Consider the following 10,326-nt stretch of genomic DNA (forward strand, 5'->3'; position numbering starts at 1 on the left):
GGATGCTGCCTGACCTGCTGCGCTTTTCCAGAAACACATTTTCAGCTCTGATCTCCAGCATCTGCAGTCCTCACTTTCTCCTCCAGTGCGCAGGTAAAATCTAATACCTTGGTCCTGTGCTTGAACACGGGGAACTAAAATGGAATGAGGGAGAACCTGGATAAAGTAGACTGAAAGCAAAGATTTTATGGTGGAACAGTTGCTGAGCAGTGAAAGATTTTCAAAGACATTTCAGGAAGTGCTCAGCAAAGGCATATTCCAGTGAAAAGGAAGGACTGTAAGAAAAGGCGGTGGACAAAAGATAGGGAATTCTACACCAGTTAGTTTATTCTCTGTAGTTGGAAAGATGTTTGGGTCTATTATCAAGGAAGAAATAGCAGGGAATCCCGATACAAATTGTCCCATTGGGCAGACAGAGCAAGGATTCATGAAGAGCAGGTCATGCTTGACAAATCGTTTGGAATTCTATGAAGACATTTCGAACAAGGTGAACAACAGGGACCCAGTAGATGCGGTGTACCTGGATTTCCAAAAGGCCTTCAACAAGGTGCCACACAAGTGGCTGTTGCATTATATAAGGGTGCATGGGATAGAGTATTAGCTTTGATGGAAGATTGGTTGACTAACAGGAAGCAAAGAGTGGGGATAAATAAGCGTTATTCTGGCTGGCAATCAGTAACTAGTAGCGTGCCTCTAGGATCAGTGTTGGGACTGCAATTATTTAGAATTGATACAGATGATTCGGAGTTGGGGACCACATGTAGGGTGTCAAAGTTTGCATATTAGACTAAGATGAGTAGCAGGGCAAAGTGTGCAGAGGACTGGGAAACTTTTCAGGGGAACATAGATACATTGAGTGAGTGGACAAGGGCTTGGCAAGTGGAATATTATGTTCATAAATATAAAGTCATACTCTTTGGTTGGAGTAACATTAATAAAAAGATTATTACTTGAATTTTTAAAAAGTTACATTATTTGCTATGCAGAGGCACCTGAACATCCTTCTGCAGGAGGATTAGTCACCAGATATAATAATCAATTCAGAAGGCAAATGGAATTTTGTCCTTCATTGCTGAAGGGATTGTGTTTAAAAGCAGAGGTTATGTTCTCGCTATAGTGGGTCTTGGTGTGGACATACCTGGAGTACTGCATGCAGTTTTTACCTCCTTACATGCTCAAGGATGTACTGGCCCTGGAGGGGGTGCAGAGGAGGTTAACTATGTTGATTCCGGAGGTGAGGGGTTTGGCTTAACAGAGATTGAGTAGATTGGGATTATATTCATTGGAATTCAGAAGAATGGATAGATATAAAATAATGAATGGAATAAATAAAATAGAAGTAGAGAGGATGTTTCCACTGGCAGGTGAAGCTAGGACAAGAGGGCATCATCACAAAGTTAGAAGCAGCAAATTTAGGATTGAATTGAGAAGGAATGTCTTGACCTCGATGGAGTGCATTGCCCAGGGAAGTATTTGATGCAAGTTCAATGAAAGTTTTTAAAGCTGTTAATTTTTTTTAAAAAAGAAATAATTAATTAAGGAATACGGTGAGCACGTGGGTAAATGGTTCTGCATCCACAAAATGATCAGCCATGATCTTATTGAATGGTAGAGCAAGCTCTAAGGGCAGGATGGCCTTCTCCTTTTCCTCGATCTTTTGTTCTTATGTTATGCATGCCTCCATCACTCGTGATTTGGAGGTGCTGGTGTTAGATTAGGATGGACAAAATTAAAATTCACAGAACACCAGGTTATAGTCCAACAGGTTTATTTGGAAGCACTACTTTGCTGGTCCTTCATCAGGTGGTTGTGTGATTTTTAACTTTGTCCCTCACTCTTGTAACTGATAAACAGCAACAAAAGCCATGAAGCAGTGCGCAAGCTCCAGCCAACAGTTGGTATTGTGGAGAATGAAGAAGGTTATCTCAGAATACAATGGGATATTGATCAGATGGGCCAGTGGGCTGAGGACAGGCAGATAGGATTTAATTTGGATAGATTAGGTTAGGATATCCGGTTAACATCGACAGGTTGGACGGAAGAAGTGATTGATGTCAGTGGTGGACCAATGGAAAGTCAGGGGAGGAGCTGGAGGACCTGGCGGGTCAGTTGGTCCTCCGGCCAATCAGTGAATGAGGGCGGGACTAGACTATACCTCGTGATCATCCTCGCGGTGGGCGCGGATGTGCTGTCGGTAAGGAAAGAAATAAACAGTAGGAAGCGGGAGGGGAATGGTGTTGGTATGGTCTGAGAGGTTTTACAATCATTTGGTACACATCGGAAAATAAAAAATTTGAAACTTTTGCAGCAAACGGGAAAATGCCTCGTTGAGTAATCGGCTCGAGTGAGCGCCGCCATCTTTATTCGGGGCAATGATTCACTGGACACGTGCGCGGCCGCCAGCTTTGTTGGGGGCAAAGTTCAGAGGGATGTGTGTGCAGCCTTCCCTGGTAAAAAAGAGTCAGAGGGAAGGATTTATACAGAGCACATTCAAACCCAGAGAAATTGATTTTGTTCTGGATTTGTTTCGTCATTCATTTAAATGATTTTGATGTGAATAGAGGACGTATAGTTAGTAAGTTTGCAGGTGACACCAAAATTGGAGGTATTGCGGACAATGAAGGAGGTTATCTCAGAGTACAGTGGGATATTGATCAGATGGGCCAATGGGCTGAGGAGTGGCAGATAGGAGTTAATTTAGATAGATTAAGCTAGGATATCTGGTTGGCATAGGTTGGACTGAAAAGCCTGTTTCTGTGCGAGACATCTTTGACTTTAGGATCATAAAAGTGAACTCTATCTAGCTTCCTCAGTCTCTCATGGGTGTATTTTTGCTCTGTATAGTATTTTACTATTATTTTCACAGCTGTTTTGTAAATGAATTGAAAAATGTAGAGCTGGAAAAATACAGCAGGCCAGGCAGCATCCGAGGAGCAGGAGAATCGACGTTTTGGGCATAAGCTCTTCTTCAGGAATGTAAATGAATTGTCCACTGCTGCTTGGCTCGTGACCATATGCTGTTCCATTATCAGATTATTTTTTCCACAATATCTTTGACAGTCAAGAATTCTTTTGTCCAATAAGCGAGTGCATTTTCCTTCAATTTCTGACAGTCAAATTCTGCACCATTTTCATTCCCTGTGATTCATATTGCACTCCCTGAAACATCAACTGTGTATTTCTCCGTCCACAGAAACCAGTGATCAATGCCAAAGCCTTGTTGCCTGTGGAGAGGGTGATGTTTGACTTCCTTGTACTGCTGCAGTTTGTGTGGTGAAGGTGCTCCCACAATGTGGTTGGGTAAGAGACATTACAGAGTATTCACTCAGCGATATTGAAGAGTAGAAGATATCTGTACAAATCATCATGGTTTGAATTTCACAAATATATTATTGAGAATTTTGACAAAACGCGACAGATGGAGAATATTGTGTCCAGTGACCAAAACCATTGCCAAGTAAGCAGTTTTTCAATAATGCCTTAAAGGAAGAAAGTAGATCTTAGTGGGTTAGAGTGGGGATTCCAGACCATGTTCCCTTGGAGTCTATAGAAACAGTCACACAGGTGAACTCAAAAATAAACACATGATTGAGAGTCTGATCTAAAATGAGTTATTGAGATATGAAAGGGTGTGTGGTGCAGGGTGATAGGAATGATTACAGCCAGGAATTACTTCAAAGGTGCAAAAGTAAATTGTTGTCACTTATAAATGGGAGTCTTTTGATTGTTCAGCAAGTTCTGGTACAAGTGAGCACTTCAGCAGTAGAGTTTTCAATATTCTTTAGATTATCGGGAGGGTGAATGTGGGATGCTGGCCAGGAGTGGGTTTCGATAATGAAATCTAGTGTTAATAAAAGGAATGAATGAGAGTTTCAGCAAATGAGCTGAGACGGTGGTGAGGTCAGGTGATATCACTGAAGTCGAAATAGTGGACTTGGAGGGGGGCTGACCTGTCATTCTCATCTCATTCAGCTGTTTGTCAGTTTGTGAATCAAGTCTGTAACAAGCTCAGGAACTGAGTGGCCCAGGCAGAACCCAAACTGGGCATCGCTGAGCAGGTTATTGCTGAGCAGGTGCTTGACAGCACTGTTGATGACACCTTCCATCACTTCACTGCTGAGCGAGTGTGGACTGATGGAGGGGAATTGGCTGAGTTGGATCTGCCCTATGTTTTTGTGTTGGAACATCCCTGAGCAATGTTCCACAAAGTCGGTAGGTGCCAGTGCTGGAGCAGTACTTGCCTTGGTGGGCAGCAGGTTCTGGAGCACAGCCAACAGTATTATTGCCAGAATATTGGCAGGGTCCATAACCTTTACACTGCTTATCCATTTCTTGATCTGATTTGACATGAGTTTTAAACCATTTCGATTCATATCTGTGATGTCAGGGACCAATGGAGAAGACTCATCCACTTAGCACTGCTGGCTGAAAATTGCTGCAAATGCTGTCCTCTTATCTGTGGAATGGATGTGTGAGACCCCTCCACCAGTAAGGGTGGGATATCTGATGCTGTCATTGTCCATCATCATTCTTGACTAGGTGTGGCAGAACTGCATAACTCCAATCTAATCCATTGTTTATGGGATTACTTAGTTCTATTTGGTGTTGCTTGTGCTGCTTGTAGCTGCACCAGGTTGGCACCTCATTTTAACATATGCCTGGTACTTCTGGCATGCCCTCCTGTATTCACTATTGAACCAGGGTTCATTCCCCTGGCTTGATGTTAATGGATGGGGGATATCAGGCCATGTGATTTCAGATTGGGCTGGAGTACAGTTCTGCTGCTGTCGTTGGTCCACAGTGAGGCAGAAGTTGCAGGGTCAAGAGGGCTGATTGTGTGGTTGTATTTGCTCGTGCATTGGTAGATGTAATGTGGTCCATCCAGTTTCATTCCTTTTAGATTAGATTACTTAGTGTGGAAACAGGCATTTCGGCCCAACAAGTCCACACCGACCCGCTGAAGCACAACACACCCAGTCCCATTCCCCTACATTTACCCCTTCATCTAACAGTACGGGCAATTTAGTACATTTCTGGATTGTGGGAGGAAACTGGAGCACCCGGAGGAAACCCACGCGGACACGGGGAGAATGTGCAAACTCCACACAGTCAGTCGCCTGAGGCAGGAATTGAACCCGGGTCTCTAGCACTATGAGGCAGCAGTGCTAGCCACTGTGCCGTCCTTTGTTGAGACTGTGCAGTGATTAATACAATGAGTGATTTGATGGGCCACTGTCGGGTTTCTTTCCCTCAAGGACATTGTCAATGGCAGAAAAAACATCCCCAATGGTTCCTTGACAAACGGTAGATTCTTCATTCCAGTTTCCTTTTTATTTCTTGACTTCAGAGCCACCCTCTACCAATTTGGGATTCAAACCTGAACTTCAGTTGTATATTTTAATATTCTTGATAAATGATAAATACGACAGGTTTGTTCACTTATTTTTAGAATCACTATCACAGGTTTTGTTTTGTTTTTATTTCGAAAACAATGTCTATTATCCTGTCTCCTCCATCCTCCCTTCCAACAACAAGAGTGAGGAGCACATGGAGTTTCTCTGTCAATGACATTGAGACAATCCGATCAGCTGCCTCTGCTTCTTTCCTCCCTCTCCACTAGCCCACAGAGCCACACTGCCTCACAAGGCTGCTCCTCATTTTACTCCTAAACTTGCATTTCCTAGAGTCTCTTATCAAGATTTTCTTGACCATTTACCCTAGAGTAGCTAAATGATGGACATTCCAAATCTCTGTCTCATTCTCCTGCTTGTTACCGCCCTCCACCCCACCCCCCCACCCCCAACTTTGCAAAACACAGATATTGTTCAATGATCTGTCTGTCTGTCTTTTCTGGTTATGTCCTTCTCTGTCATTCTGCTAAAACCTAATATTTGACCTCACCATCATTGGAAAATCGTGCTCCATCTCCACTCTCCCTTTCCTTTCTGAATTCATTGTATTTGGTGTCCCTCCAGGGTCTATCCTTGGTCTGTCCTGTTTCTCACCTACGTACTGCCAGGAGGTAACTTCGCCCAAAAGCACTGTTAGGTTTCACATGTACACTGACAATGTCCAGCTCTCCCTCCCCATCATCCCTCTCCATTACTCCACTGTTACTCAGTTATCAAACTGCTTACCACACTTCGATTAGCTGCAATTCACTCTAATGAAACACTGTAATTGTTAAACCCATTGCCTTCAGTTGCTATTCCAAATTCATTTCCCTTACTGCTGTGTCCCTCCCTCTCACTGGGAAGTGTCTGAGGCAGAACTACATTCTTCACAATATTGCTTTTATATCTGAGCCCAAGGTGGCCATCTGATCAGACATCGACACAATCACAAACACCAGGAATTCCAATCTCTAAAACGTTGCTTGTCTCCTTCTCACTGTTGTCTTTAACTTGACAAATCTGAAACAGAACCCTTGATTCCGCGACTGACACAGAATCTGGTTCAAGACCAACCCATAATGAGACACATCCTCTCCTTATTTACCCTGTCAAACCTTGACAGAATCCTGTATGTTTCAAAGAGATTACCTCTCATTCTTCCAAAGTCCAGTGAGTAGATTCCCAATTTATTCAGCCATTGCTTACAGGATAATCCCTTCAAAACAGGGATCATCCCAATGGATCTTCTCTGAAATGCTCTGTTTGGTTAACTAAAGGGCCCAAATCTGTTCACGTTACTCCAGATGTGGTCTCACTCGCCATTTGTTTAGTTGCCCTAAGGTATATACTCCAAACTCTTATATTGCAAACTCTTTGAAATAAGGGACAGCATTCCATTCCCCTTCCTGATTACCTGTTGTAACTGTGTGCTCGCTTTCTGTGTTTCCTGCTCATTTTACCCCAGTCCCTTTGTGGTGCAGCTTTCTACAGTTTATCCCAAGTTATACTCTATTTGCCAACTTGTTGCCCAGGTTTCCTGTGAATATCTCTCTGTAAACTGTTTATAATCCTTTTGGAACTTTCCTGTTATGCCTTTTCTCGGAGATTTCCCCCCTTATTATTTGAAACATGTACTGTGGGTATTGGGCAGTGGGATGCATGCGCAGTTGCTATCTTTCAGGGATACTCAGTTTCATGACTGGGAGGAGCTTGCTGCCCATTGGTCAGAATGGAGACAACTTGCCCATCGAGCTGCATGAGCCTTTCACACCCCATGTCTTATTGAGGAGGCACAGCGGCAGAATGGAAGAACAAAAAGGAAGGAAATCCTGCTCTCCATATCTCACTGAATCTTGGGATATTCTGTCCCATGTTCAGTCACATGAAGTTCCAATGTGGAAACTCATAGAAACCCACATAGATTTGCCCTTGAAGTGCCTGCTGACCTCCACCAGGGGTAATGTGTACAGTCCTCCTGGGCCAGGAGAAGGGGATTGTATGAGTTTCAAACTTGAACTGACAGTGACTGATTTTATAAACTTGTATTACAGGCAGATATTCAGATGGTAATCTCAGTCATTGTAACGCCAAACTCTGACAGAATTACTCCATTCATCAGGACCTGGATATTCATATTGTGTGAGAGTATTGTGTTCCAGATCAATACCATTTGCTGAATAAAAGATCTCCTTTGAATCAAACCATCCTCTCAATAGATCTTCCCAAATCTTCAACATGTGTCCTGTAACCCTTGTATAATGAGCTGATGGGTCTAAGGTTTATTATTACAACGTGTAACTTTTGTAAACCGCTTTGTCACAACTTCCCAAATTTCCTTTGCTACAAGGAGAACAATCTCAGTTTTTCCAAACTGCTGATTCCCCAATGTCTGTTCGCTCTCTATAAGGTACACATCAGGATTGTGTTGGAACATTCTCCACTTGCCTGCATCAGTGAACCACCACCCCCACCCCCAACAATATTAAAGAAAGTGAACATCCTCCACGATAAAGCACTGTACTTGAGTGGTTTCCCATCCACCACCTTCAGCATTCCTCGAGGCACAGTGGCATCACTGTGTAAAAGATCAAGTCACCATTGTTCTACCAAACCATAGGACTGCGCTGTCATTAGAGAGAGATGTCTGGTAGTGGTTAACGTGAATATTACCACAGCGCAGCAAGGGGAGAGGTTGAAATGGAGAGTCCATTAATTGTTATTTTTGATGTGTATTAGCAACACACATGTCACGTGAACAATTTATGTTCAAAAAGCCCCACAAATTCTGCGACTAAAATCCCCCATTCCTTGAACCATCCTGGTAAATCTCCTTTGCCCCCTCTCAGGGACCCTGCCACCCTTCCCAATGTGTGGGCGATCTGTGGTTCGCACAGACCCAGCTGCTCTGAACCCTGTGGGTGATAGCATCGAGCAACAGTTGCACTAAACATCACTGTCTGAGGTCACCCCTCAACCTCTGATGCACCTGGGAGGATCCCATCACCCAGGTCACAATGGGGCCTGGCTGATTGACACAGCTTCAGACCAATAGGAGAGTTGGCTTGATCCTCCAGCCAATGGGAGTGAATGAGGGGTAGGTCCAGCAGGCCAACACATGACCATCAGCTTTGCAGGCGCAGTGTCACTGTGAGGGGGGACTGAATGTGAAGGAGTGGGAGAGACAACAGATAGTGGGAGAGAGATGGAGTTAGTGTGGACTGGGAAGGTTGATAAACACTGTTTCAGTCTGTTGAATCTGAATTAGATACTCCGGGTAAATTAGAACCAAAAGAACTTCGGATGCTGTAAATCACACACAACAACCAGAAGGTACTGGAAAAGCTCAGCAGATCAGGCAGCATCTGTGAAAAGAAATCAGTTCGCATTTCGATCCAGTGACGCTTCCTCAGGAACTGATGTTACTGAGAAAAAAAGTCTGTTTTTATGCAGAAGGTAGGGGTTAACGAGTAAATGATAAGTGGAGGTAGAGGCCAAAGAGAGAGATAAGAGCAGTTGGACAAAGGAGTGAATAACGATCTGACGGGGGGAGGGTGAATAGCTGTTTATGGGGACTCTTAGTGGCTAACCATAGGTAGTGTGTAATGGTAGGCGACGTAATAACAAGGCCTGGTATGTGGGGTAGGGGTCAAAGACACGAGGACGTCGGAGAGTTCAGGACCAAAAATTATTGAATTTGTTGTTGAAGCCAGATGATTGCAGGGTTCCTGAGTGGGAGATGAGGTGTTGTTCTTCCAGTTTGTGTTAAAGTGTGGCTCTGGAAAAGCACAGCAGGTCAGGCAGCATCCAAGGAGCAGGAGAATTGACGTATTGGGAATGTCAGCACTTCATCAGAAATGTGGGTGGTGGAATACGGGCGAGAGATAAATCGGGAGGGGTGTTTGGGGTTGGGGGGAAGGGAGCAAGGGAGGCAATAGGTGGTTGTAGATGGACGGTAGTTGTGAGAGGATGGAATAAATAATTGGGAAGGAAGATGGGCAGGTGGGACTGTTCAAGAGGCCAGTGCTGAGTTTGAGGGTTGAATCTGAGATAAGTTGGGGGAGGGGAGATGAGGAAACCTTGATGCTGTGTGGTTGGTAGATCAGGTATTCTTCCTCCAGGTGTCGGGTGGCTCGGATTCTGGATGGAGGACTTGCATGTCCTTGGCAGCATGGTGGCGGAGGGGGTTGGGGATAGCCAAAGTGGTCAGCCACAGGGCGGTGGGGTTGGTTGGTTCATGTGTCCCAGAAATGTTCCATGAAATATTCCACAATTTGGTGTCCTGAGAGCAAGGGACACAATAGGTGAGATGTTTGGGTGGGCAGGGAAATCTCTGCTGGATGTGGGAGGATCCAGTGGTGCCTTGGATGGAGGTGAGGGGAAGGTGTGGGCACAGGTTCTCCACCTCTTACAGTGGCAAGCGAAGGTGCCTGGAGTGGAGGGTGGGTTGGTGGGGACCGTGGATCTAACGTGGAAGTCACAGAAGGTATGGTCTCTGTGGAATGCTGAAAGGGGTAGGGAGGGAAATATATCTCAGGTGGTTGGATCTGATGGTGGAAAGAGCAGAGGATGATGCGTTGTATCTGGGTGGAAGGTGAGGATGGTGGGATTCCATCTTTGTTGCATTTGGAGGGGTGGGGTTCAAGGGCAGTGGTGTGGGAAGTGGAGGAGATACACTGGAGAGTATTGTTGACCACATGTGAGGGGAAATTGCAGTCCTTGAAATATGAAGCCATTTGGTATGTTCTGAAGTGTTCTTCCAGCTTGCATCAAGCTTCACTGGAACACCGCAGTAAGCATGAGACAGATGTTGGACAGGGAACAGTCTTGTGTGTTAAAGAGCAGGCAACTGGAAGCTCAGGGTCTTTTTTGCAGGCACAATGTAGATCATCAGCCACCATCTCCACCACCGCCACTGAGATGCCAGAAGGTCCCT

The 10,326-nt window shown here is 44.7% G+C and overlaps 1 long non-coding RNA gene across 1 annotated transcript; it reads left to right on the top strand.

The window, feature by feature from the left end:
- The first annotated feature begins 2,157 nt into the window (after positions 1-2,157).
- On the top strand, positions 2,158-7,594 carry LOC140475971 (uncharacterized). The gene is made up of 3 exons (XR_011960388.1): positions 2,158-2,194; positions 3,194-3,300; positions 7,445-7,594. It is a non-coding gene; the product is annotated as an uncharacterized lncRNA (long non-coding RNA).
- The last annotated feature ends 2,732 nt before the right edge of the window (positions 7,595-10,326 follow it).

Source organism: Chiloscyllium punctatum, chromosome 4, assembly GCF_047496795.1.
Source record: "Chiloscyllium punctatum isolate Juve2018m chromosome 4, sChiPun1.3, whole genome shotgun sequence".
Taxonomy (NCBI): Eukaryota; Metazoa; Chordata; class Chondrichthyes; order Orectolobiformes; family Hemiscylliidae; genus Chiloscyllium; species Chiloscyllium punctatum.